This window comes from Schistocerca nitens, chromosome 9 (genome assembly GCF_023898315.1).
Source record: "Schistocerca nitens isolate TAMUIC-IGC-003100 chromosome 9, iqSchNite1.1, whole genome shotgun sequence".
NCBI lineage: Eukaryota > Metazoa > Arthropoda > Insecta > Orthoptera > Acrididae > Schistocerca > Schistocerca nitens.
The window spans coordinates 139,161,575-139,188,161 of record NC_064622.1 but is presented as its reverse complement, the minus strand read 5'-3'; positions in this window follow the sequence as shown (position 1 = coordinate 139,188,161).

Here is a 26,587-nt window from a genome sequence, read left to right as displayed (position 1 = left end):
CGAGCTGAACTCAGTAGGGCACCTCTGAGCTGAGCTAAAACGTTAACTTCGCTTCGGACCCCAGTGTGCAACATGACGACCTTCTCTGGTTACTGTTTTTGAGGAAGAATAGACTGCCATTCCAGTTTGGACATCCAAACACCTCACTGAAATAGACCCAGCCCAGTTCAAGCCATCATAAAGGCGAAGGATGGACATCAATATGAGTCCGGATATTTTTTTGATCGGATAGTGTTTTCGTACTCTATTAGCCGCGCTGGAGTATTGTGGGATTTTTTGTTAGAGGGCGTACACATCAAACTAGTCTACTACGGAGGGGTGGTACCGTTGACGTCTGTGCAAGAGTCGACACCAGATTCGTAAGGTACTGAAAGCTCGCCCACCAGAAAGAACGGACAGCAGGCGGTGGGGCAACAGCAGCAGATCAGCGCTAGGCGGTTTAAATCGCCGGTACAGCGGGGCGCAGCGCGGACACGGAGCTCGCGTGCTGTGGGTGCGTGGCCCGCGCGTGCGCCGGGGTAAGGCGATACTGCTGGCGGAGGTAATTGCGTCGGGGGGCCGGCCCTTGTCGGCTGGTGTCCCGAACAAGGTGGCCGCGGCACGGGCTAGGGTTTCACGGGCCCGCCGCGCCGTCTTGGGTTGCCGAGCCGTCACGCCCATCGCTACGTGACGCGGGCTGAGGCGCGTGCTCGTAACGTCCCGCCGGGATCGACAGCGCGCTCCTTCCCTGCACCACAGGTCGCCTCGCTGTCACGCGCATTCCGGAGACCCAACCGACCGACATCGTCCCAACCTGGGCCCTGCGAGTCCCTGTTTAATGCATATGCGGCAGCAGCCAGTCCTTTAACACTTCAGGGACACTGACACGGACCACGACAGCAGTGAGCTCCGTTCAGCAAACTGAACCACTGTCCCTTTGATATAAGGTAGAAAAGGCCATCCCGAGCGCTATTCAAATTGCAGTCAGCTGCACACTGTCGGTCCTGTTGATCCCAACGACATCGATCACCTTGGTTCTCACACCATTGTGCATCTACATCCACTTATGCAAACCACTGTGATCTGCGCAGCAGAGGGTACATCCTAAGGTATCAGTTATTAGGGATTCCTCCCGTCCCAGTCACGTATAGAGCGCGGAAAGAACGACTGTTTATAACCCTCTGTGCACGTTATGCCAGTGATGAGTCTAATCTTGACCTCGCGATCCCTACAGGATCAATACACAGGGGATTGCAGTATATTCTTCGATTCATCACTTAAAGTTAGTTCTTAAAACCTCACCGCTTACACGTGATAGTTTGCATTTTTTGTTTTAAATTTGTTGTAAGGTCTTATGGGACCAATCTGCTGAGGTCATCGCACCCTAATCCTACACACTACTTACGCTATGGACAACACACACACCCATGCCCGACGGAGGACTCAAAACTCCGACGGGGGGAGCCACACGGTCCGTGACAAGGCACCCTAGATCACGCGGCTACCCCGTGCGGCTTTGCATCTTTCTTCAAGTTTCTGTCAGCTCATCTTTTTCAGTATTTGCGTGACACTCTTCCGCTATCAAACAAACCCGTGATCATTTGTGCTGCCCATCTTTGTAACCGTTCAATATACCCTGTTACTCCTAAGTGGTACGGTCCCACACACCTGACCAATATCCTAGGGTATGTCGTACGAGTGTTTTGTAAGTAATGTTCTTTTGTACACCAATTCCATTTCCGCAGTACTCTTTCTACCTACGACTGAGCCTACGTAATCGCTCCACTTCATATCCTTACTAATTATTACAACAGGTATCTGTATTACCTGATCGATTCCAATCGTAACTCATAATCCATAAATATTGTAGTCATAGTATTTTACGTTGTTTTGTTTTGTGAAGACCAAAATCTTACATGTCTGAGCATCTAATACAGTTTGCCAATCATCGCACCATATTGAAATCTTGTAGTCATCTGGCTGAATATTTGTCCAAGTTTTTTCTGTTACTACAGATAGGTCCATAATCTACAAAAACTCTGGGGTTACTATTAATATCGTCCTCTAGTTCATTAATACACAACATGAGTAGCAAGGATCCCAACATACTTCCATGCGGGACACCTCAAGTAACATCTACATGTGCCGATGACTCTAAATCCAATATAGCACGCTGTGTTCTCCCTAGCAAGAAATCCGCAGACATTCACAAATTTTGCTTGATAGACTAACTGATCGTACTTTTGGTAATAAACGCAGATGTCGTACTGAGTTAAACGCTTTTCGGGAATCAAGAAATACTGCATCTTTCTGAATGCCTTGATCCCTGGCTTTCAGGCTGCCATGTGATACAAGCACGAGGTGAGTTTAGCATGATCGATGTTATCGCAATCCGTACTGGTTGACAAAGAGAAGGTTATTCTGTTCGAGATGACTCATCACATTTGACCTCAGAATGTGTTCCAAGTTTCTACAACAAATCGATGTCTCTTCTTTGTGGATACTGGCGGAAGCGATGAAGGTTTATAACTACATTCGTGAGGTTTCTGCACAGCAGACGCTTTGGAGCATTGTTTTGAGGATTTGATCGAAGCAATTTTATCGAATGCTCAGTGCAGCATCTAGAACAGAGGCTTCGATAGATCAGTGATGAGGTCGGCTGTAGATTCTTCGGCCTACAGAACATAGTGGAGACCTGTTAAGTTATCCTTGATAAGTCAGTTGTGCACTATACACCAGCAACAGCCACTCAACCACTCAGGTAGCAAAGTACTCCGAGACCACCAGTACAAGAGCCAGCATCAGATAAACCAATTATTTCAACAGAAGGATAGCAAAACCGGAGAGAGAATTCCAAAATATTAGTTTCTATAAGCGTCGATCAAAAAAGTTTCCGTTTAAGGGTTTTGCTGCAGCGTATGTACACCGAAACCTCGGCCCGTCAACACCGACACTGGACGGTTGATAACTGTAAACTAGTTGCCTGGTCGGACGAATCGAGTGGATGGACGTGTACGGGTATGGACATAACTTTATGAATCGTGAATCCAAGGACCCTGCATGTCAGCAGGGGACTGTTCAAGCTGGTGGAGACTCTGTAATGCTGTGGCGCGTGTGCATTTGGAGTAAAATGGGACCCCTGATAGGTCTAGATACGACTCTGATAGATGACACGTAGTAAACATCCTGTATGATCACCTGCATCCATTCATGTCCATTGTGATTCCGACGGACTTGGGAAATTCAAACAGTACAATGCGAAACCCAACACGTCTAGAATTGCTACACAGTGGCTCCAGGAACACTCTTCTGAGTTCCGCTGGCCACAAAACTCCGCAGTCAGGAACATTATTGAGCATATCTGGGATGCCTTGCAACGTGCTGTTCAGAAGAGAATCTCCACCACCTCGTACTGTTACGGATTTACGGACAGCCCTGCAGGATCTATGGTGTCAATTCCCTGCAGCACTACTTTAGATCCTTGCCACGTAGTGTTGCGACACATCTGCGTACTCGCGGGGGCCCTACACGATATAGGCAGCTGTACCATTTCTTTGGCTCTACAGTGTACAAAGGCATGTAGCCAGCTGATTAATCTGGCGTTCGTTTCTTTCCGACGTGCTTGCGGTATATGCGGACACGTGAACTATAGTGAAGTTATTACCAAATATGTACAGACAGAAGCAACGTGCTGTTATTATTTTATCTATTTTGGTAGGAAACGCCGCAGCTATTTTCATGAATTACACTATAGGACATACTGCAACCAGCCACAAGTTTTTCTGAAATGATTTCGGGCCTGAGCATATGGTCAAATGGTAGCACTGACTCCTTTGCAAGTTTTACATTTATGTCCTAAAATATAACAAAGTTTTTCTGATTACACGGTTTTACACTTATATATGCTCTATATATTGTGCTTACTTCCTGAAAAGCTCTCCTTTAGATATTATAAGGCAGAGAGATTATTTTCTTTTGCAGTTCATACCGGTCAATGAACTGAACTAAATACAAGATGGCAGTTATATTTGTTTACATCGACCGCTGATTTGATGTGGCAAATAACGCCATATGTGTACAGATATGATACACTTGTGGAGTTTCTTTAAAGATACTTCATAGTATGGATACTTTTATGTAGTTACATATTTAATTATTTAGGTTTGGAAAAGGCTGGTAATGGCCAATGAAGAATTTTCTATCTACTAAGTGAACTATGCATGACTTCAGAAAGTGCAAGCTTCAACTAATGAAAATAATACTTGCTAGATCATTTAACAAAAAGTATCTAGCTGAAAAAGTGATTCAATAGTATATCAAAGTGAGCATCAAGAACAACAGTAAAACTGCACAACTAGCAAAGGTAAAGTGCGAAATGCATTGGTTACGACCTGAGAAGAGAGCTCATAGAAACTGAAAGAGCTTCTGAAGAGGCAGATATATGCATTGCATTTAGAACTACGTAACCTGCTGTTTCCTGCGCATTTTATATATATTGTAAATGACGTAAGTGTTTCCATTACGACAGAACATCATATCATACCACAAAGACGGAAGAAGAAATTAACAGCCCTAATTTCAAGCAAGAAAGCATAACACACCATCTGGTGATGACTGTTTCTTCGATAGAGTTATCAATTCAGCAACTAACTATTAATTTCACTGAATGTGAACAAAACCTGCTAAACATGCTCTAAAACATAACACTGAACCCATAACAAGTAAAATAAAGAAGTAACTGTTAAAGCCAAAATTGAATGTGACGTAGCTAAATTAAACAATTGCGATAAAATGCAGGTGTTAATAAAATAAACAAACTAATCCAGTAACACATTGAAACAAGAAACGCACAATGCAAATTTTCAGAAGAGTCAAATGATCTCAGAGTAATAAATAAGAAACTCCAGGAGAATAAAGCACTTGTATTACACCAGACAAACGAAGTTCTGTAGTAATAATATATGAAGACGATTACATAAATAAGACATTAGATTGTTTCATAAACAACAACAGAAAAGAAATTAATTCCGATCCAGTCCTAAAATTGCAGAAGTCCTCAAAGAGAGTAGCTTCCTCCTAACATGATTTGAAAAATCTGAATACACAATAATGAATCCTTCGGCCACAAAACTTTGACCGCAACCAAAGATTCACGAAGAGATTTTCACTGAGGCCTTTAAATCTGAAGATAATTTTTTTGTAAACAATAGCTATGAGTGCAACGAAAAACCAGTCCAAAGTCGCAAACTTTACTTTTTTTTATTCACTCGATGACTAGTTTCGGATCGAGACCCATTTTCAAATCATAGTAACGAAGTCAAAAATGGTATTTCCGAAGATGTAGAAACATGTCATCTATATGCGCCGAATCTGTTCGTTGTACATTTTTGACATGGTTTTCACATCTCCGGAAATACTGGGTCTTGGCCCGAAACTAGTCATCGAATGAATAAAAAAAGTAAAAATTGCAACTTTGGACTGGTTTTTCGTTGCACTGATTAACAGAAGTTGCTGACCTACAGCTACTCTAGCAGGCTGGAAGTTCGTAAATAGCTATGAGCTTTCAGAAAACATCAAACAAATTTCCATACCAAACACAGCCATTCGCATCCTTTGATATAGTTAACTTGTATAAATATGACAGTAAAAGAAACAATCTCAGTAATTAAAAATAACTTGCTTGAATATCAAAAAGGTCAATCGATCTGAAATTTATGAGTTTGTTGGATTTCTAATCTTAGTACTATCCCTTAACTACTTTAGCTTTAATAACAAATTTTATGAGCAGGAAGATGACCTGGCAGTTGGCAGTTGCCTAGGTAGCCTGCTAGCAAACATTTACATAAAACATTTAGAAACATTCTTTTTCAATGTTAATTTGACAACAAAGAAAAAATAATATACGACAAATTCTATGTGGATGACTCACTTATTTGATGGAGCAGTAGAAGAAATTGAACAGTTTGCAAAAGAGCTTAACAAACTCCTCCAGAACATAATTTTTACTGTTGAACAAGAAAGTGGTAATGACACAAAATTTATTGGATCTAAAAGTAGTAAATACAACAGTGAACATAAATTCAAAATATACAGGAAACCCACTACAACAGATGTCAGCATTAGCAACTCAATATCACCCCGAGAAATACAGAATTGCATATTATAGGGCATTGCTCAACCAATGGAAAAAATCCCTTTGGACACTGAAGATGAACTGCAATAACTCAAAACAATCAAAATAAAGGTTCACAATAATGATTACAGCTCTGACACCATCACTAAACATCACAATAGACTTAAAAGCAAATATTGTAACAAAGACAGTTCTAAGTCCAAAACAAGTAGTACTTCAGCACAAATAGCTCCTCTAAACTCTGCAAAATACGTCTGCATACCATTCACCGGTAAAGTGTCATATGAGACTGCAAACTTATTTCGAGCGAAAAATCTCAAAATTACTTTTTCCACAAGCAATTAACTGAAAGACAAATTTTTTTTACGGATTAAATTTAAAACTGAAGTATACGACAGGTCTGGAAATTATAAACTTAATTGTTCTGTGTGCCCCAAATTTTAAATTAGCCAAAATGGTACCATACCATCGACACATGGTTACTGTCAGACTCCACACCCTAAATAAGTCAGCTTTCGCTGCACACTTGGTCCAACATGGAAACACACAGATAAGCATCGAAAAAAACTTAGCCGAAAAAAGAGTACAGAAATTTCATACAACTCCTATAATCTGAAATGACAGGAATAATAACTAATTGGAAGAGAGAATATTTTTCATTGGCCCTTACGAGTATCTTTCAAACGTAAATAATTAAGCGGCGTGTACGTCGATATGGAACTTCCTGGCATATTAAAAGTGTATGCCGGACCGAGACTCGAATTCGGGACTTTTGCCTTCCATGGCCAAGTGCTCTGCCGACTTTTTTTTACGAAACTCGAACGCAAGCCAATTCCATGGGCAAGTGCTCAGCCGACTTTTTTTTACGAAGCTCGAACGCAAGCCACTTTTTTCCAAACTACTGTTAAATATTTTTCCTTTTGTTGTTTTTTCTGATACTGCAAATAACACAAATGTAACCATTCTATTTCACTTCAGGCGTTGGCCCCTATCACCCATACTACCCCAAAAACCTATCTAACCTAAAAACAAAAACAAACTTGTGCCACCGCCACTTTCACCTTAAAAACTATCTAGGACGGTTGTTCACCATCACTTCAGACTCCGCCAACGAAAAAAAAAAAAATTGTTACGAAAAAGAAAAGGATAAAGGAAAGGGTACAATACTTCTATTATATTTTATTTTTTTCATTTTTTCGTTGTTATGTTTTTATTTGTAATCTTTTTTTAAATCTTCTTCTGGGGTTGTCCACAGCAGCCAGACGGCGGGATGTCCTAATCGTCTTCTCGCTCAGCGAAGATGAAACACTCTACAATTACTGTTCATGTTTCTCATCAGTCCATTATGTGCTATATCTCAATCTCTTCTCACACCCGGTACACCCCAATGGTCTGGAGGGCGCGTAAACAATGACCCCAAGTAATTCGCAAAGAGCGAACCATACGACGCCTCGCGCCGTAAAACCGTGTAGTTGCTCGTTAAATAGTGCCAAAAATCTAACAACCATGCAACGCACTCACTAAAAAAGTATGACAGTGCCATACCCTGAACCCACACCGTGGCTTTAATACGAGTAGCAGGTTAGTAACTGACGCCGGGATGGATCAGTTCGCTGGGCTCCACGGACTGAGGTGTCCGTCGTAGCAACAATGCCAACATGCGCTGTGTGAGGAGCCAGCATTCAGCAGCCGTATCACAAACAAAACAGGGTATGTCGGTGTCGACAGCGGCGCATCTGGGGCAGAGAGGATCCTCGGCAAGATATGTATAAACGTCGTCGGGTGGGGAATTTTTCAGTCGTTATCACATATCACAACGATCTCACCGCGGTGGGAAAGAAAGGCGAGTGTATGTTACTCCACACCGGCCCTTAGCCAACCGCCGGATGTCGGCGCTCAGTCAGATTAGCAGGCAGTGTCCGTTGAAAGTAGCGGTAGAAATCCTTTGGTTCTATGAGTCCGCGTCGTCGGTAGGACATCTAACAGATAACTCATGTCGACCAGATAGGTGCGAATGTTACACAGTGCTGGCGCAATATGCCCAACAGGAATCGGCGACCGGAGAGATTGAGGGGCCACCTCCTCAATCAGGGTATCAGTGAGGGTGTCCTTGTCCGAAGTACGTAGGCGACGCATCATCCGCAGAAAGCGAGCACGCGTCCTGTTGTGCACGTTTGTCATTCCAATTCCGCCTGCATGTGTGGGCAACTTTAGTGTCTCGTAACGGTTCTTGAACACTCTACCGCCGCATACGAAATGACCGAAGGCCGCCTGGAACTTAGCAGCTACAGTAGCGGCCATTGGGAGAACGTGTGTGTAATGATTAAGTTTCGGAGCGGAGCAGACGTTGACAAAATATGCCCGCATGATCAAGTCAAGTGTTCGAAAGGTATGGAGACGAACTTGCGTGTAGATCACATTAAGTAACCTGCGATACGTATTTGCTGCTGTAAGCTGCACGTTCCCACTGAAGGTCACTCCGAAACATTTCATCGCCGGGACGTTGGTAACAGGCACTGGTGTACAATTCTCTGCCCAGATCCACGTATAGTGACTTCCGCAGGTTGATACGGCTTCCGGCCATCTAGCCGTATCCCTGAAGCCACGCGATCGCCGTATGTATATATCTTCGCCAAGAAAACTACGTCGTCTGCGTAGGCACATTTAAAATACACATTGGGGAGGCTAATACCCTCTAAACGCTGTCGTAGATCATAAGTGCAGGCTCGAGGGCGACGGCATAGAGAAAGAGGGCATCCTTGTCGCACTGAGCGCTGAATAGTGAAAGGTGGCGAACGGTAGCCATTGACCACGACTGTGGAAGGGGCTCCGTGGATGAGACGGTATTGGGGACAGTCCCATCTTCTCCAAGACAGCCTGCAAGAAATGGTGCTCAACTCGGTCAAATGCGTGGTCTAGGTCAACTGCTACGAGGTTGTCTTCTAAGCGGCATGCCGACATATGCCGACATGAGGGCCACCACATCTCTATAAGAGTTCAACGCCGTGTGTATATTACTGCCACCTCCGAGACAAGTTTGGCCGGCATGAATGGCATCTTTGACAACAGCGAGGAGGCGAGCAGAAAGTACGCGGGCGAACAGTTTGTAGGTCTTATCCGAATTCACTAATGTCAACGGCTGGAAGTCTTGCGGTCTGCACCCCCCTTTCCCCCCCCCCCCCCCCCCCGTTTGATTTTAGCACAGGGATGATCATGCCCTCTAAAAATTCAGGGGGGGGGGGCGGGGGCGGCGGGGGGCGGGGGGGCGGGGGGGGCGGGGGGGCGGGGGGGGGGGGGCACGCGAAAGTCTGGATCCAGGAGTTCGCAGCACATCTGCCGCCAAACTTCCTGCATCAGGTCAGAAGGTGCAGTAAAATTCAAGCAGAAGACCATCAGGTCCAGGGAATTTTTTTCTCGCGCCCCGCGACAGGGCCACTGCGCATTTCTTCCTACATGATGGCATCCAAGAATGTGGCGTCGCCTTGTGCCTTGCCCGTAGGTGAAAGGTCATGCAGAACGTCCTCAACGTCATTGTCAGGTCATTGACCTGCGAGAACGAAAGTGCGGTAATAATCTGTGAGGTCACGGGAGATGGCGTTGCCCGTCCGCCGAAGTAACTGCCATGATGAATCGCCTCTTACGATGTCTCCGTTCTCTGACGATATGATAAACAGAAGCACGTTCCTCTGGGATGGAATCTTGCAGTCTCGCTCAAACCCGCGTGCCGCCCAATTAGTCAGCCGTGATCTGCAGAAGTCGTGCCTCAGTCCGGTGGACGGCTGTTCCGCGCTCTGGTGAACGTTGTTTACTACATTATCAGTTATGAATGACGAACTCTGTTCCCTATCACAATGGGTACATAACCTGGATGTTAAACTAAACCGCAGGAAGCCAAAGGTTCTCATCGTATCACAAGACAAAGCGATCAGTTAACGTTTTCGTGAAACGATTACTGCCACAGCCCTTGAGGGCATATAAAGAAAAAATCGGCAAAATCTCGGATGGGCATCTAAACTGGCAAGAACTAGCATGCATGAAATCGCCTACATTCACCCGAAAATTTAGAAAAATATTTACACCTGAAATAAAAAACACCGCCTATGTTCGATGTCAACATGCAATAACCACTCATACATCTACATCTACACTCCGCAAGCCACCTGACGGTGTGTGGCGGAGGGTACCTTGAGTACCTCTATCGGTTCTCCCTTCTATTCCAGTCTCGTATTGTTCGTGGAAAGGATTGTCGGTATGCTTCTGTGTGGGCTCTAATCTCTCTGATTTTATCCTCATGGTCTCTTCGCGAGATATACGTAGGAGGGAGCAATATACTGCTTGACTCCTCGGTGAAGGTATGTTCTCGAAACTTTAACAAAAGCCCGTACCGAGCTACTGAGCGTCTCTCCTGCAGAGTCTTCCACTGGAGTTTTATCTATCATCTCCGTAACGCTTTCGCGATTACTAAATGATCCTGTAACGAAGCACGCTGCTCTCCGTTGGATCTTCTCTATCTCTTCTATCAGCCCCATCTGGTACGGATCCCACACTGCTGAGCAGTATTCAAGCAGTGGGCAAACAAGCGTACTGTAACCTACTTCCTTTGTTTTCGGATTGCATTTCCTTAGGATTCTTCCAATGAATCTAAGTCTGGCATCTGCTTTACCGACGATCAACTTTATATGATCATTCCATTTTAAATCACTCCTAATGCGTACTCCCTGATAATTTATGGAATTAACTGCTTCCAGTTGCTGACCTGCTATATTGCAGCCAAATGACAAGGGATCTTTCTATGTATTCGCAGCACATTATACTTGTCTACATTGAGATTCAATTGCCATTCCCTGCACTATGCGTCAATTCGCTGCAGATCCTCCTGAATTTCAGTACAATTTTCCATTGTTACAACCTCTCGATGTACCACAGCATCACCCGCAAAAAGCCTCAGTGAACTTCCGGTGTCATCCACAAGGTCATTTTTGTACATTGTGAATAGCAACGGTCCTACGACACTCCCCTGCGGCACACCTGAAATCACACTTACTTCGGAAGACTTCTCTCCATTGAGAATCACATGCTGCGTTCTGTTATCTAGGAACTCTTCAATCCAGTCACACAACTGGTCTAATAGTCCATACGCTCTTACTTTGTTCATTAAACGACCGTGGGGAACTGTATCGAACGCCTTGCGGAAGCCAAGAAACACGGCATCTACCTGGGAACCCGTGTCTATGGCCCTCTGAGTCTCGTGGACGAATAGCGCGAGCTGGGTTTCACACGATCGCCTTTCTCGAAACCCATGCTGATTCCTACAGAGTAGATTTCTAGTCTCCAGAAAAGTCGTTATAATCGAACATAATACGTGTTCCAAAATTCTACAACTGATCGACATTAGAGATAAAGGTCTATAGTTCTGTACATCTGTTCGACGTCCCTTCTTGAAAACGGGGATGACCTGTGCCCTTTTCCAATCCTTTGGAACGCTACGCTCTTCTAGAGACCTACGATACACCGCTGCAAGAAGGGGGGCAAGTTCCTTCGCGTACTCTGTGTAAAATCGAACTGGTATCCCAACAGGTCCAGCGGCCTTTCCTCTTTTGGGCGATAGCTCGTAGAAGCACTAGCAGTGGAGAGTATATGAAGCATATCGGGGGGCGCGGGAAATAGTGCAAATCATTGTCGTAATGCGGAAACGGAGCGATTTATCTGACGTCGAAAAGGGCGTTACCATCGCCTTTCGGGCAATGGTGAAACTGTGAAGTTTGTAAACTGTTCGTGTGCACCTGTGGTTAAGGTACAGTGTGGATGGCAAAATAAACTGACGGCGACGCAACTGTGACAAACCAGAGGCCACAGAAGAAAGGATGAACAAGGGCTGGGGAGATATGTACAGGCGAACAGACGTGCAACTGTTGAGCAACTATCGCCAAGATGAACCAAGGGACAACCAACAGTATCTCCTCAACGACAGTTCAGCGAACGTTGTTGATTATGGACTTCTGCACAGGCCCCTGGTCCATGCTCCCATGCCGACTGCTGTTCATCAGCGACGAAGGCTGGAATTCGCACGCCAACACCGCAACTGGACGCCCACTGAGTGGCCACAGGTGGCATTTCACATGCATCACGTTTATGCTCCATCGCACAAAAAAATGGTTCTGAGCACTATGGGACTTAACTTCTGAGATCATCAGTCCCCTAGAACTTAGAACTAATTAAACCTAACTAACCTAAGGACATCACACACATCCATGCCCGAGGCAGGATTCGAACCTGCGACAGTAGCGGTCGCGCAGTTCCAGACTATAGCGCCTAGAACCGCTCCGCCACTCCGGCCGGCTCCATCGCATACAAGGCAGTTTGCGTGTACGGCACGAAACTCTGAAATCAAACACCCTGCAACAATCGTCGAAGCCGTATGGTCTGGGGAATGTTTCCGTGGCATTCCCTGGGTGATCTCATCATTGTGGAAGACACAATGAAACAACACAAATATACACTCCTGGAAATGGAAAAAAGAACACATTGACACCGGTGTGTCAGACCCACCATACTTGCTCCGGACACTGCGAGAGGGCTGTACAAGCAATGATCACACGCACAGCACAGCGGACACACCAGGAACCGCGGTGTTGGCCGTCGAATGGCGCTAGCTGCGCAGCATTTGTGCACCGCCGCCGTCAGTGTCAGCCAGTTTGCCGTGGCATACGGAGCTCCATCGCAGTCTTTAACACTGGTAGCATGCCGCGACAGCGTGGACGTGAACCGTATGTGCAGTTGACGGACTTTGAGCGAGGGCGTATAGTGGGCATGCGGGAGGCCGGGTGGACGTACCGCCGAATTGCTCAACACGTGGGGCGTGAGGTCTCCACAGTACATCGATGTTGTCGCCAGTGGTCGGCGGAAGGTGCACGTGCCCGTCGACCTGGGACCGGACCGCAGCGACGCACGGATGCACGCCAAGACCGTAGGATCCTACGCAGTGCCGTAGGGGACCGCACCGCCACTTCCCAGCAAATTAGGGACACTGTTGCTCCTGGGGTATCGGCGAGGACCATTCGCAACCGTCTCCATGAAGCTGGGCTACGGTCCCGCACACCGTTAGGCCGTCTTCCGCTCACGCCCCAACATCGTGCAGCCCGCCTCCAGTGGTGTCGCGACAGGCGTGAATGGAGGGACGAATGGAGACGTGTCGTCTTCAGCGATGAGAGTCGCTTCTGCCTTGGTGCCAATGATGGTCGTATGCGTGTTTGGCGCCGTGCAGGTGAGCGCCACAATCAGGACTGCATACGACCGAGGCACACAGGGCCAACACCCGGCATCATGGTGTGGGGAGCGATCTCCTACACTGGCCGTACACCACTGGTGATCGTCGAGGGGACACTGAATAGTGCACGGTACATCCAAACCGTCATCGAACCCATCGTTCTACCATTCCTAGACCGGCAAGGGAACTTGCTGTTCCAACAGGACAATGCACGTCCGCATGTATCCCGTGCCACCCAACGTGCTCTAGAAGGTGTAAGTCAACTACCCTGGCCAGCAAGATCTCCGGATCTGTCCCCCATTGAGCATGTTTGGGACTGGATGAAGCGTCGTCTCACGCGGTCTGCACGTCCAGCACGAACGCTGGTCCAACTGAGGCGCCAGGTGGAAATGGCATGGCAAGCCGTTCCACAGGACTACATCCAGCATCTCTACGATCGTCTCCATGGGAGAATAGCAGCCTGCGTTGCTGCGAAAGGTGGATATACACTGTAATAGTGCCGACATTGTGCATGCTCTGTTGCCTGTGTCTATGTGCCTGTGGTTCTGTCAGTGTGATCATGTGATGTATCTGACCCCAGGAATGTGTCAATAAAGTTTCCCCTTCCTGGGACAATGAATTCACGGTGTTCTTATTTCAATTTCCAGGAGTGTACATTTATCCTTGGGGACCATGTCCACCTCCTACATGCACTTTGCTTTTCCTCTGGAAGATGGCATCTACCAGCAGGAAAATTAAACGTCTCATACAGCTCGCAGTGCACTTGCGTGGTTCGAAGAACGCCGGGATGAGTTTACCGTTATCCATTTGGTCACCAATCTCACCAGATTTAAACTGAGTCGAGAACATCAGGCTGTTCGCGCCATGCATCCTAACCCGAGAAACCTAGCGCAGCTGGCCACGGCACTGGCGTCGACAAGGCTCCAGATCTGTGTCGGTATTTTCCAGAACCTCACTGACTTTCTTCCTGCACGTCTCGCAGCGGTCCGCGCTGCAAAACGTGGTTATGGTTCAAATGACTCTGAACACTATGGGACTTAACATCTGAGGTCATCAGTCCCCTAGAACCTAACTAACCTAAGGACATCACACACATCCATGCCCGAGGCAGCATTCGAACCTGCGACCGAAGCGGTCGCGCGGTTCCAGACTGAAGCGCGTAGCACCGCTCGGCCACAACGGCCGTCTAAAACGTGGTTATTGAGGCTTCTGACAGGTGGTCACACTAATGTGACTGGACAGTATAAATATTAGTCCAGTCATTAATCTCGCCAAAACTTTGCTACTGTGATGTAATTCACAACGGTACAAATATTGAAAACTCCAAACCACTTGGGCAAGCATGAATGGTTGCTTAAGGTAAGTGTTTAATCACGGCAGTTCTTCCTATGTTCAATTAGGGTGGCTGCGACTGATGAGAGGCGTAATTTCCACATGCATTAGTCACTGGTGTCCTCATTACTTTTATTCGCAAATCAAAAACGTATCATCATTCATACCTGATATGTACAGCATGTTAGCTGTATCTATGCATAAAACTTAACATTTCTCCATCACCTTCTCCATTTCAGCGATGCGACTCTGGGACAAATTGCACAGTAATGCGTTTTATAAAAAAAGATTCTGCAATCAAGAAGAGATTAAAGGGTTATCTGTTATCATCGGCGTAACTTCCCTTCTAGCAGATATCAGCTGTTTTTCTTCTCTCCAAAAGTGAACCAGTATCTCTGTCACTTAACCAGCATTATCCATGCTTTCTTCATCTTGTAAGTGGGCTGTTTAGGTTTTTATGTTGGTAACGCCACGTAGCGCTCTGTAGGAAAATCACTGACTGTGCTGTGTGCAGTCTGTGGCTGGTTTGCGTTGCTGGAATATTCGCTATTGTAGTGTTGGACAGCTGGATGTGAACAGCGCGTAGCGTTGGGCAGTTGGAGGTGAGCCGCCAGCATTGGTGGATGTGGGGAGAGAGATGGCACAATTTTGAGAGCGGACGATCTGGACGTGTGTCCATCAGAAAGAGTAAATGTGAAATACCGGATATCGTGAACTGATATATGTTGTGGACTGACAAGAGCAGCCAGTCCACAATGAAGTAGCCGATAGGGCACGCGTCAACTCACGCCGTCTTGCGTTAAATCTGAAACAGGATATGTGGTAAAAGCTATAAGAAAAGAACGGAGCTTCTCATATACTTATCTTTAATTTCTTCTTGTACATCTCTATGGTGAACACAAGTGAGACTCTCTCCAGATATGGATAACTGCGCCTTGCTAGGTCGTCCGTACTACTGGGGCCGAGTTCGTCAGTCTCTCGAGACCTGCCATGTGGTGGCGCTCGGTCTGCGATAACACAGTGGCGACACGCGGGTCCGACATGTACTAGAGGACCGCGGCCGATTTAAGCTACCACCTAGCAAGTGTGGTGTCTGACGGTGACACCACAATATATATGATGACTTTGAACATTATTAAGGTGGGCTCAAATAGCTCTGAGCACTATGGGACTTAACATCTTCGGTCATCAGTCCCCTAGAACTTAGAACTACTTAAACCTAACTAAACTAAGGACATCACACACATCCATGCCCGAAGCAGGATTCGAACCTGCGACCGTAGCAGTCCCGCGGTTCCGGACTGTAGCGCCTAGAACCGCACGGCCACCGCGGCCGGCCATTATTACGGTAAATACATTGTTTGTTCTCTATCAAAATCTTTCATTTGCTAACTATGCCTATTAGTAGTTAGTGCCTTCAGTAGTTAGAATCTTTTATTCAGCTGGCAGAATTGGCACACGCTGTATTGCAGTAGTTTGAGTAACGAAGATGTTTGTGAGGTAAGTGATTCATGAAAGGTATAGGTTATTGTTAGTCAGGGCCATTCTTTTGTAGGGATTATTGAAAGTCAGAGTGCGTTGCGCTAAAAAATATTGTGTCAGTTTAGTGATGATCAGAATAAGTAAGAGAGAAATGTCTGATTACGTTCAGTTTTGATCAGCTGTTTGAAAATCAAATAACGTAAGGGGTTAACCAGTACAGTAATTGATAAATTTTTCTAAGGGGACGTTTCAATCTCTCTCTATTTCCGTGTACTTCCTGTCATCTTTCCTGCTGACATAAACCTATTATTTCTCGCTCTTGTCTGACGAATCAGCTTCTTCACGTTTCATTCCACCTGTACTGTTGCCAAACATTTCTGTTGCTAAGATGTGCTGAAAAGTAGTGCCTCAGAATTTTTTATGTTAAGACTCTCAAAGCTGTTTAAACAAAACATGTTATTGACATCCTAAATCTTCATTCTTCATGTCTGCATATGCATAGCCCTCTACCGCTGGAAGGCTCCGAAATGTGCCGTGTAACATGGCGGTGTGTAATGTGACTATGTCGGTGCATGAGAAACAGGATGCTGTAATCGATTTTCGAATTCGAAGATTTCGTCCACACACGGAGCACCCTCTCCTTCAGCATGACAATGTAAATCAGACACGACCGCAGCGACATCTGCAACAATCCGACGCCCCGGGTTCACTATCGTCGACCATCGTCTACACAATCTCGACTAGGTTCCACCCAATTTCCATCTGTTCCCAAAACTTAAACAACACCGTCGACGACTTCAGTCTGGTAGTTATAACACGGCGCAAGCAGAGGTGAAGTCCTGGCTCCGTCAACAAAGTTAAACATTCTACAGTGACGGTAGCAACAAACTGGTCTTTTATTGGGAGAAATGTGTTCGTCGCCAGGGTGAGTATGTTGAGAAAGAAATATGTACACATGGAGAATAAATGTTTATAAGGGGCGATCAAAAAGCTTCCGGTCGAAGGTCGCACAGTTCAGAAACGGTATGCCAGTCAGGCGAAATAGCACTGAGGCAATCATACCATCAAGGCACCAGGTTGAAGATACCCGTTTGGTAAAACAACGTGTTCTGTTGCGTAAACATCTCCGTAACAGCCTGCTGTACATCGTCGCCCGACGGGAATCGTCGATTCTTCAACGATTTTTCTAAGGGAGCGAAGGCGTGATAACCTGCTGGAAAGAGATCAGGAATGTAGGTCGGATGGCCGAGAGTATCCCACTCGAATTGGCGTGACTGCTGCATTACATCTGCGACATGGAAACGTGGGTTACCATGACCAGTGCGCAACTTGGCGCTCAACTCCACAACGGTGTTTTTCTACAGACTTGCTGCCCAATACAGATTCTTCATTCGCCTATGGATGTCTACCGGTGTTTCTCCTTCGGCGATCAAGAAAAGAATAAAAGCAAGTTTGGACGCATTTAGTTATAACACCATAATTCATGAAACTTCCTGGCAGATAAAAACTGTGTGCCGGACCGAGACTTGAACTCAGGATCTTCGCCTTTGACGGGCAAGTGCTCTACCAACTGAGCTACCAACGCACGACTCACGACCCGTCCCCACAGCTTCAATTCTCCCAGTACCTCGTCTCCTACTTTCCAAACTTCACAGAAGCTCTTCGGCGAACCTTAAGGTCCCGAGTTCGAGTCTCGGTCCGGCACACAGTTTTACTCTGCCAGGAAGTTTCATATCAGCGCACACTCCGCTGAAGAGTGAAAATCTCATTCTGGAAACCATAATTCATGTTTCCGCATTTTCCGCACGCACGTCATGAAGACACGAATGCAACACTAATCCGCTGCCTACATGTCGGTGCTTATACGAGTATATCCATATCGGAGTCGTGCCATGTAGCAGATACGCTGCAGCAAAGCCGCTTACAGAATGTTAGTAACGTTCGTTTTATTTTAAAGCTTTATAACAGTTTCCACTTCTAAAGTTCGGAGGCATTACTTTCTAGCACGACCTAGCAAATATCATTACTCACTTTCCACAGGTGTCATCACTCACAAGGGAACCTCCCCATCGCACCCCCCTCAGATTTAGTTATAAGTTGGCACAGTGGATAGGCCTTCAAAAACGGAACACAGATTAATCGAGAAAACAGGAAGAAGTTGTGTGGATCTATGAAAAAAATAAGCAAAATATATAAACTAAGTAGTCCATGCGCAAGATAGGCAACATCAATGGAGGTGTGAGTTGAGGAGCGCCGTGGTCCCGTGGTTAGCGTGAGCAGCTGCAGGACGAGAGGTCGTTGGTTCAAGTCTTCCTGTCCGCAGCTCGTGGTCGTGCGGTAGCGTGCTCGCTTCCCTCGCCCGGGTTCGATTCCCGACGGGGTCAGGGATTTTCTCTGCCTCGTGATGACTGGGTGTTGTGTGCTGTCCTTAGGTTAGTTAGGCTTAAGTAGTTCTAAGTTCTATGGGACTGATGACCATAGATGTTAAGTCCCATAGTGCTCAGAGCCATTTTTTTTTTCAAGTCTTCCCTCGAGTTGAAAGTTTAATTTTTTTTATTTTCAGACAATTATTATCTGTCCGTCCGTAATCTTTTCATCACTTTTTGGGAGTGATTATCACATCCACAAGAAAACCTAAATCGAGCAAAGTAGAAGAATCTTTTTACCCATTCGCCAAGTGTACAAGTTAGGTGAGTCGACAACATATTCCTGTCATGTGAAGCACATGCCGTCACCAGTGTCGAATAGAATAGATCAGACGTGTTTTCCTGTGGAGGAATCGTTTGACCTATGACCTTGCGATCAAATGTTTTCGGTTCCCATTGGAGAGGCACGTCCTTTCGTCTACTAATCGCACGGTTTTGCGGTGCGGTAGCAAAACACAGACACTAAACTTATTACAGTGAACAGAGACGTCAATGAACGAACGGACAGATCATAAATTTGCGAAAATAAAGTAAATAAAATTTTCACTCGAGTGAAGACTTGAACCAAGGACCTCTCGTTCCACAGCTGCTTACGCTAACTACGGGACCACGGCGCTCCTGAGCTCACATTGTCCTTGATGTTGCCTATGTTGTGCATGGACTACTCAGTTTGTATATTTTGCTTATTTTTTTCATAGTTCCACACAACTTCTTCCTGTTTTCTCGATTGATCTATGTTCTGTTTTTCAAGGCCTATCCACTGTGCCACCTGATAACTAAATCTGAGGGGTGTGCGATGGGGAGGTTCCCTTGTCAGTTCCGACAGGAATGTAATGAGGTTATTGCTTAACACAATATTAATGTGACCGACGTATGTGAAATATCATTTACGCTATACCTATTGTTATTGTTACGATTCTTCATGTAGTATGCATGTTGTAAAGTTAGCACACTAAAGATGCCTGGTCAGATGTAGGAGAGGGACGGACGATCCTAATTTTAGCAAGTGAATTAAATAAATAATGTTAAGAAGAAAGTAGGAAAGCACTCGTCACATCGGGTTGCACAGCTTGTCGGAAGCTTTATAGCCATATCTTTTCCGGCTCATAGAATATAAAGAGGGACCACGTTATGTAACTGAACCTCTATATGCACACGTAACTGTTGTAACTTACAAGGGGACCATCAGACCTGTGACTCACCGACTTTTGGTAGTCTTAGATATGTTGTACAGGCACCTGTCTTGAGTACCTGGCTAGCGGCTTTTCATCCGACGGCCCGTAGATTCCGAGAAAATCGTTGATATTTTATGGGTATCTGTAGTACTCGTAACGTTTGTCATGTTTCGACCAACCGAGCGTAGCGCGGTGGCTAAGGTTCATGGCTACCATGCTGGTGATACGGATTTGCCAGTGCCGTGATGTTTACTTATACAGGTAAGTTTAAATTTTTCACAAAAAGAATACGAAATGCTCCAGACTTGGTAAAGACTAATAGCGAAATCACTTGGAGGGAAGATTCTATTAAAATATATTCTTTAATTCTGCATCAATGTAGTGCAGCTGGTTTCACGGGAATGATCAAGTGCACGTGGTTCGTATCGAACATGATCGAAGAAAATCCAATAAGTGAACTGCTTTTCGATATCGCTTCTGAAAAATTCATGTGCCTGCAAGACAGTGGCTATCATTAAATGTGCATGGTGCTCTACGAATGTGTGTTTCGGTTGCTTCTACGACAAATACCATCCGGAATCCTGTTGTAGCGCAGAGAGCGAAGCAAGCGATAGCGAATAAGACGATTCTGTAATATATTCTACAATAAACTAAATACATTTTCGAAAAGAAGTTTGCTGTAGTGATAGATTTATTAATGAAATTACTACGGCATAAATGACTATTTTTTAATAATTTTTCAGAATATATACTATTTAATGATATTCTGTACGATGAAACTCAAAAAAAGTATATACGCAAGATCAGGACCCGTACTCTCAGCCAGGTAGCCGCGTACTTTGTCGCTGCGCTAGGCTCGCTTAGTCGAAATACGACGAACGTTACGAGAATAGAAAGTACCCATAAAACTTTAACACTGGTTCTCGGAAACCAGAGGCCGTCAGTAGCCAGGTACCTAGGGCAGGTGCCTCTACAGCAGACGTAAGATTCATCAAATAACGCGATTAACAGGTCTGATGATCCTAATGTCAGATAGTAAGAGATCACCGTATAATAGCTTGTAGATTACTTCCGTAAATATATCAAACTGAACAAAATGAGTTTAGCGTTAGTCTTTGCCCGACAGCATCTTTAATGGTGGCCGGGGCCGATGACGAACACGGACGGAGTCAGCTGTCGCCACACAGAACAAGATAAAAACTGACAAGCGGAAATTAAGTTTTCGCTGCATTGCCTCCAATTATATCCGCCGAGAGCGCTGCTTGAACGCGTCGGACGCTGTATATCACTGTGAGAGGACACAGCTAAAACACGCAGTTCACAGTTAACGTTTGCAGCTACCAGCCAGTCTTATATTCACATACACAAGAACTGCAACAAATAATGGAATCACTGTGAAAAGTAGCAGCATCTCTTCAGCGACAAGGCTGCTGATTATCACTGGATTCTTATCACCAGTTACACTCGCACATTGTTGACTCACAGTACTTTCATCCGGAATTTTTCATTATTCGTAGCGATGTGATCATTCAGTTATTCAAGTGATGGTAAAAAACAGAATGAGAAATGCTGCAGAGTCTCCGTAAAATTGAAACCAAATACGTTGAAGGAATACATTTCGCCATGTTTTTACACTGTCGTGACAAAATGTATCTCTTCAAGAAACTCGGTGCGACTGCAATTTCCCACAAAAGGAAATTTAAATGAAATGTCATTAGTCTGACGGAACATTTATTTGCCCTATTCTCACGTACACAAAAAATGAAAGGCCAGCTGCCCGGTACACGCTAATTTGAAGGACAATACCTCTCATACACTGATAAGCCAAAATGGTATGACCAACTGCTTAAGCGTCTGTAGGTCCAAGTTTGGAAAAAAAAAAAAAAAAATGGTTCAAATGGCTCTGAGCGCTATGGGACTCAACTGCTGTGGTCATAAGTCCCCTAGAACTTAGAACTACTTAAACCTAACTAACCTAAGGACAGCACACAACACCCAGCCATCACGAGGCAGAGAAAATCCCTGACCCCGCCGGGAATCGAACCCGGGAACCCGGGCGTGGGAAGCGAGAACGCTACCGCACGACCACGAGATGCGGGCTTGGAAAAAAAAAAAAAAAAAAAAAAAAAACAGAGTTTCTTCATGGTATGGATTCGACAGGTCTTTTACAGGTTTTCGCAAGTATGTGAAACCAGATGTCTACGCACACGTCATTACTAACCAGTGGTTTGAGGCGGAGCGAAGCTGGCGTCTGATTGTGTCCATAATGTGTTCCGTCGGGTTCATGTGTTCCATCGGTTTCAAATAAGGCAAAAATTGGTCACCAAATCATCAATCTCAGTTCACCATCAACCCCCTCAAACCACTGTACCACGACTCAGATCTTGTGATAGGGAACTGATATCCTGCCATTGCCGTCGGGAAAAACAAAAAGCATGAAGCGATGCAGGTGGTCCGCAGAAATGTCCCCGTAGTCCACAACTGTCATGAAGCCTTCGATGACTATTACAGGTCCCATGAAAGCCCAAGTGAATGATCCCCATAGCATAATACTGTTCCCAATGACCTGCGTCCATGTCACAGTGTATGTTTCGAGCAGCCGTTCGCCCATGCAACGGAGTATCAAGGCACTACCAACGACATGGCATAACAACTAACGTGATTCATCCGGCCAGGAGACACGTTTCCATTGATCTACGGTCCATCTAGGGGATCTCGTGCCCCCTTCAACCGTAATCGACGATGTCGTTGAGGCAAGCTGAGAAGACGCAGGTGTCGTCTGCTACAGAGCCCCATGTACAAGGATGTGCGCTGAACGATGTGCTCTGGAACACTTCTGGATGCAACAGCACTGTAGTACATCGCAGCCTGACACAGATCGCCACCTATCCTGCTCTTTAGAGCAGGCAATCTTTCCGCCTTCACGTTCTGTGATGGGACGTGGACCTCCAACAACTTTTAGCCAACTCGTGATTTCACAGTCCTTCAACCACATTACATAGAATGCTCACGACAGTAGTACGCAAACAGCCGACCGGCTTCATCGTATCCGAAATGCATGTTCCCAGGTGCCGGACCGTAACAAGCTGCCCTTTGTTAATGTTGTGTATGTCAGTGGATATCCCCATTGTCGGTCCGTATCATCGCTAGAACAAGTCCCCATTCGTAACTGCGCAGCTTATATACTTTTTCGCCGCGTCACGTGCCTGCAACGCCACCAGGTGGCATTTAATAATGGTGAGGACTGGTCATAATGTTTCGATTCTTCGGTGCAAATACTCAGGCAGCACACTTTACTACCAGAATAGCGAAGATTTATTAGACATCTACAATTCAGGTGTGTGGAAAAAACTATCTAAAGCAAACAGAGCGCACTTCTGAAACAAAAAATAAGAATTGTTCCATAGGCGCCAAAAACAGGAAACAAAATGGTGGGAAGACAGGGAGGGATTTTGTATAAAATAATTATTTAAAAAATCATTTTAATGTAACATGTTTCTAAAACGAACTTGAAAGTATAAAATAATTTCCCCTATCCCCACACAGATTCCTAACCCGATACAGCTAATCCTGAAAATTAGTGCTTGTGATTATTTAATAGCTACGACAGTATACAGATACCCGTATATACGGCGATACAGATAGCCGTACCGTTGGTGCGACCACAACGGAAGGGTATCTGTTGAGAGGCCAGACAAAGGCGTGTTTCCTGAAGCGGGGCACCAGCCTTTCCAGTAATTGCAGGAGCAACAGTCTGGATGATTGACTGATCTAGCCTTGTGAGATCAACCAAAACGGCCACGCTGAGCTGGTACTGCGAACGGCTGAAAGCAAGGGGAAACTACAGCCATAATTTTTCCCGAGGGCATACAGCTCTATTGCATTTGTAGACTTAGAGAAAGCTTTCGACAATTTTCACTGGAACACTCTCTTTCAAATTCTAAAGGCGGCAGGGGTAAAACAAAGGGAGCGAAAGGCAATTTGCAATTTGTACAGAAACCAGATGGCAGTTATAAGAACCGAGGGGCACGAAAAGGAAGCAGTTGTTGAGAAGGGAGTGAGACAGGGTTGTAGCCTATCCCTGTGTTATTCGATCTGTATATTGAGCAAGCAGGAAACAAAAGAAAAATATGGAGTAGTAATTAAGGTCCAGGGAGAGGATATAAAAACTTGTAGGTTTGCCCATGACATTTTAATTCTGTCAGAGACAGAAAAAGGACTTGAAGAGCAGTTGAACGGAATGAACAGAGTCTTGAAAGGAAAATATAACATGAACATCAACAAAATCAAAACGAGGATAATGGAATGTAAAAATTCAAATGGATCTAAGCACTATGGGACTTAACATCTGAGGTCATCCGTCCCCTAGACTTAGAACTACTTAAACCTAACTAACCTAAGGAGAACACACACATCCATGCCCGAGGCAGGATTCGAACCTGCGACCGTAGCAGAGCGCGGTTCCGGACTGAATAATGGAATGTAGTCGAATTAAATCAGGTGATGCTGAGGGAATTAGATTAGGAAATGAGATAGTTAAAAAAATAGACGAGTTTTATTATTTGGGAAGAAAAATAACTGATGATGGTCGAATAAGAGAAGATATAAAATGTAAACTGGCACTGGCAAGAAAACCAATTCTGAAGAAGAGAAATTTGTTAACATCGAGTATAGATTTAAGTGTCAGGAACTCCTTTCTGAAAGTATTTGTATGGACTGTAGCCATGTGTGGAAGTGAAACATGGACGAGAAACAGTTTAGACAAGAAGAGAATAGAAGCTTTTGGAATGTGGTGCTACAGAAGAATGCTGAAGATTAGATGGGTCGATCACGTAACTAATGAAGAGGTACTGAACAGAATTGGGAAGAAGAGAAATTTGTGGTACAACCTGACTAAAAGAAGGGATCGGTTGGTAGGACGTATTTGAGTCATCAAGGGATCACCAATTTAGTACTGGAGAGAAGCATGGGGGGTAAAAATCGTAGAGACCAAGGGATGAATACAGTAAGCAGATTCAGAAGGATGTAGGTTGCAACAGTTACTCGGAGACGAAGAGGCTTGCACACGATAGAATAGCTTGTAGAGCTGAATCAAACCAGTCTTCCGACTGAAGACAACAACAACAACAAAGACAGTATCTGTAAAATTTAAAACGTGGAGCGCATGCAACAGATAACTGATGCATGAATTGTTCATCAAAGTCACTAACAGCTGTATTGTATTTCCAATGATATCAAGTGTTGTGTGATTTTTCTCAGCGACAACTATTCTCTACACTTCTTGCTATTATCTACTGCACGCGCCCCAGCTTTTTCGTTTTCAATTTTACACGTATTGTCATGCGTATTAAAAATTCACAAGCACTGACTTTCAGGACTATGCCTGTATATGGTTCGGAATCTGTATGGGCTACACGATTTTACACTTTTTAGACCGTTTTAAAAAGCTGTTATAATAAGAAGTTTCTTTATTTTAATAAATATTTTTTTGCTTTTTAATCTTGTGTGTGTGAAGCTTATCATCCTATTTCAAACATTTTAATGAATTTACAGCAGAGACATTTGGTACCGAGAGGTTCTAGGCGCTTCAGTCTGGAACCGCGTGACCGCTTCGGTCGCAGGTTCGAATCCTGCCTCGGGCATGGGTGTGTGTGATGTCCTTAGGTTGGTTATGTTTAAGTAGTTCTAGGTTCTAGGGGACTGATGACCTCAGATGTTAAGTCCCATAGTGCTCAGAGCCATTTTACGTTTGGTAAACATCACATTTATTTCAGCTTCTCTTCACCTGAATCAATCAATATATTTCTCCCTCATACGTATAGCATATCCTGCGAAAAGAGCGTGAAGGTAAAAAATACATAGACTCGTACTCACGTGAAGGTTTACCAGCAATCGCTCTTACAACGAAACATTCGCTACTGGAACAGGAAAAAGGGGAAATACCAATTGTACATGAAGCACCTTCCGTCACACACCAAACAAGAAAGCGCGTTAATTGCATTCTCAGCTCGTTGAAAGTTTCACGTCTAACTTATCGGGAAATTAGTTTTATATCAATAATAGAATTTGTACCGAACAGATAACCAGGCGGAAAAATAAAGTGTCCTCTGCCGCATACCAGGTAAGAAAGCGAGTTAATGTTGCACTGTCACCCAGTTTTGAGCTATGCTGAAAATTCAAGTCTCTAGCTCATCTCGAAATATGTTTGAGATCAGTTGCAAAATTCGTACCAAACAGACAGCCATAAAAACAAAGTACCCTCCACCACACACCAGACACGGAACTGATTTAAGACTGCATTGTTATATGCCGAATGTTCCCAAGTCTCACGTATCTAGCTCATCGGGAAGTTAGTTTAAAATCAACTCCAAAATTCATACCGAACAGACAGACAGGAAAGCGACCTAATAAAAACGACTTAACATGAGCCCTCGTTATCTCATTAGTGCAATAGACGAAATGGAAGATAGTACTTTCGATGAGGCGGACCGTGTGTAGAACAGATCTGGAACCTCAAGCTACAGAACCGCCAGTCAATTCACATGTTTGTTGATTTATAAGAAGTCTATGAACCGATCGACCTCACCAAAATGTTTAATTGCTATATTTAATAGGATGTGGAGATAATAAACCACTTACTTTAACAAAGTTAAATATCCAAATCTTCTGAAATAAAAACAAGCGTCCGGCAAGAACGGCGTTGCGAAATACCTGGACAGAGAGAAGAGAGAGAGAGAGAGAGAAATGGAATCGATAATCGAAACAAAACGCTTCGCCTTTCCCTATTTAATTC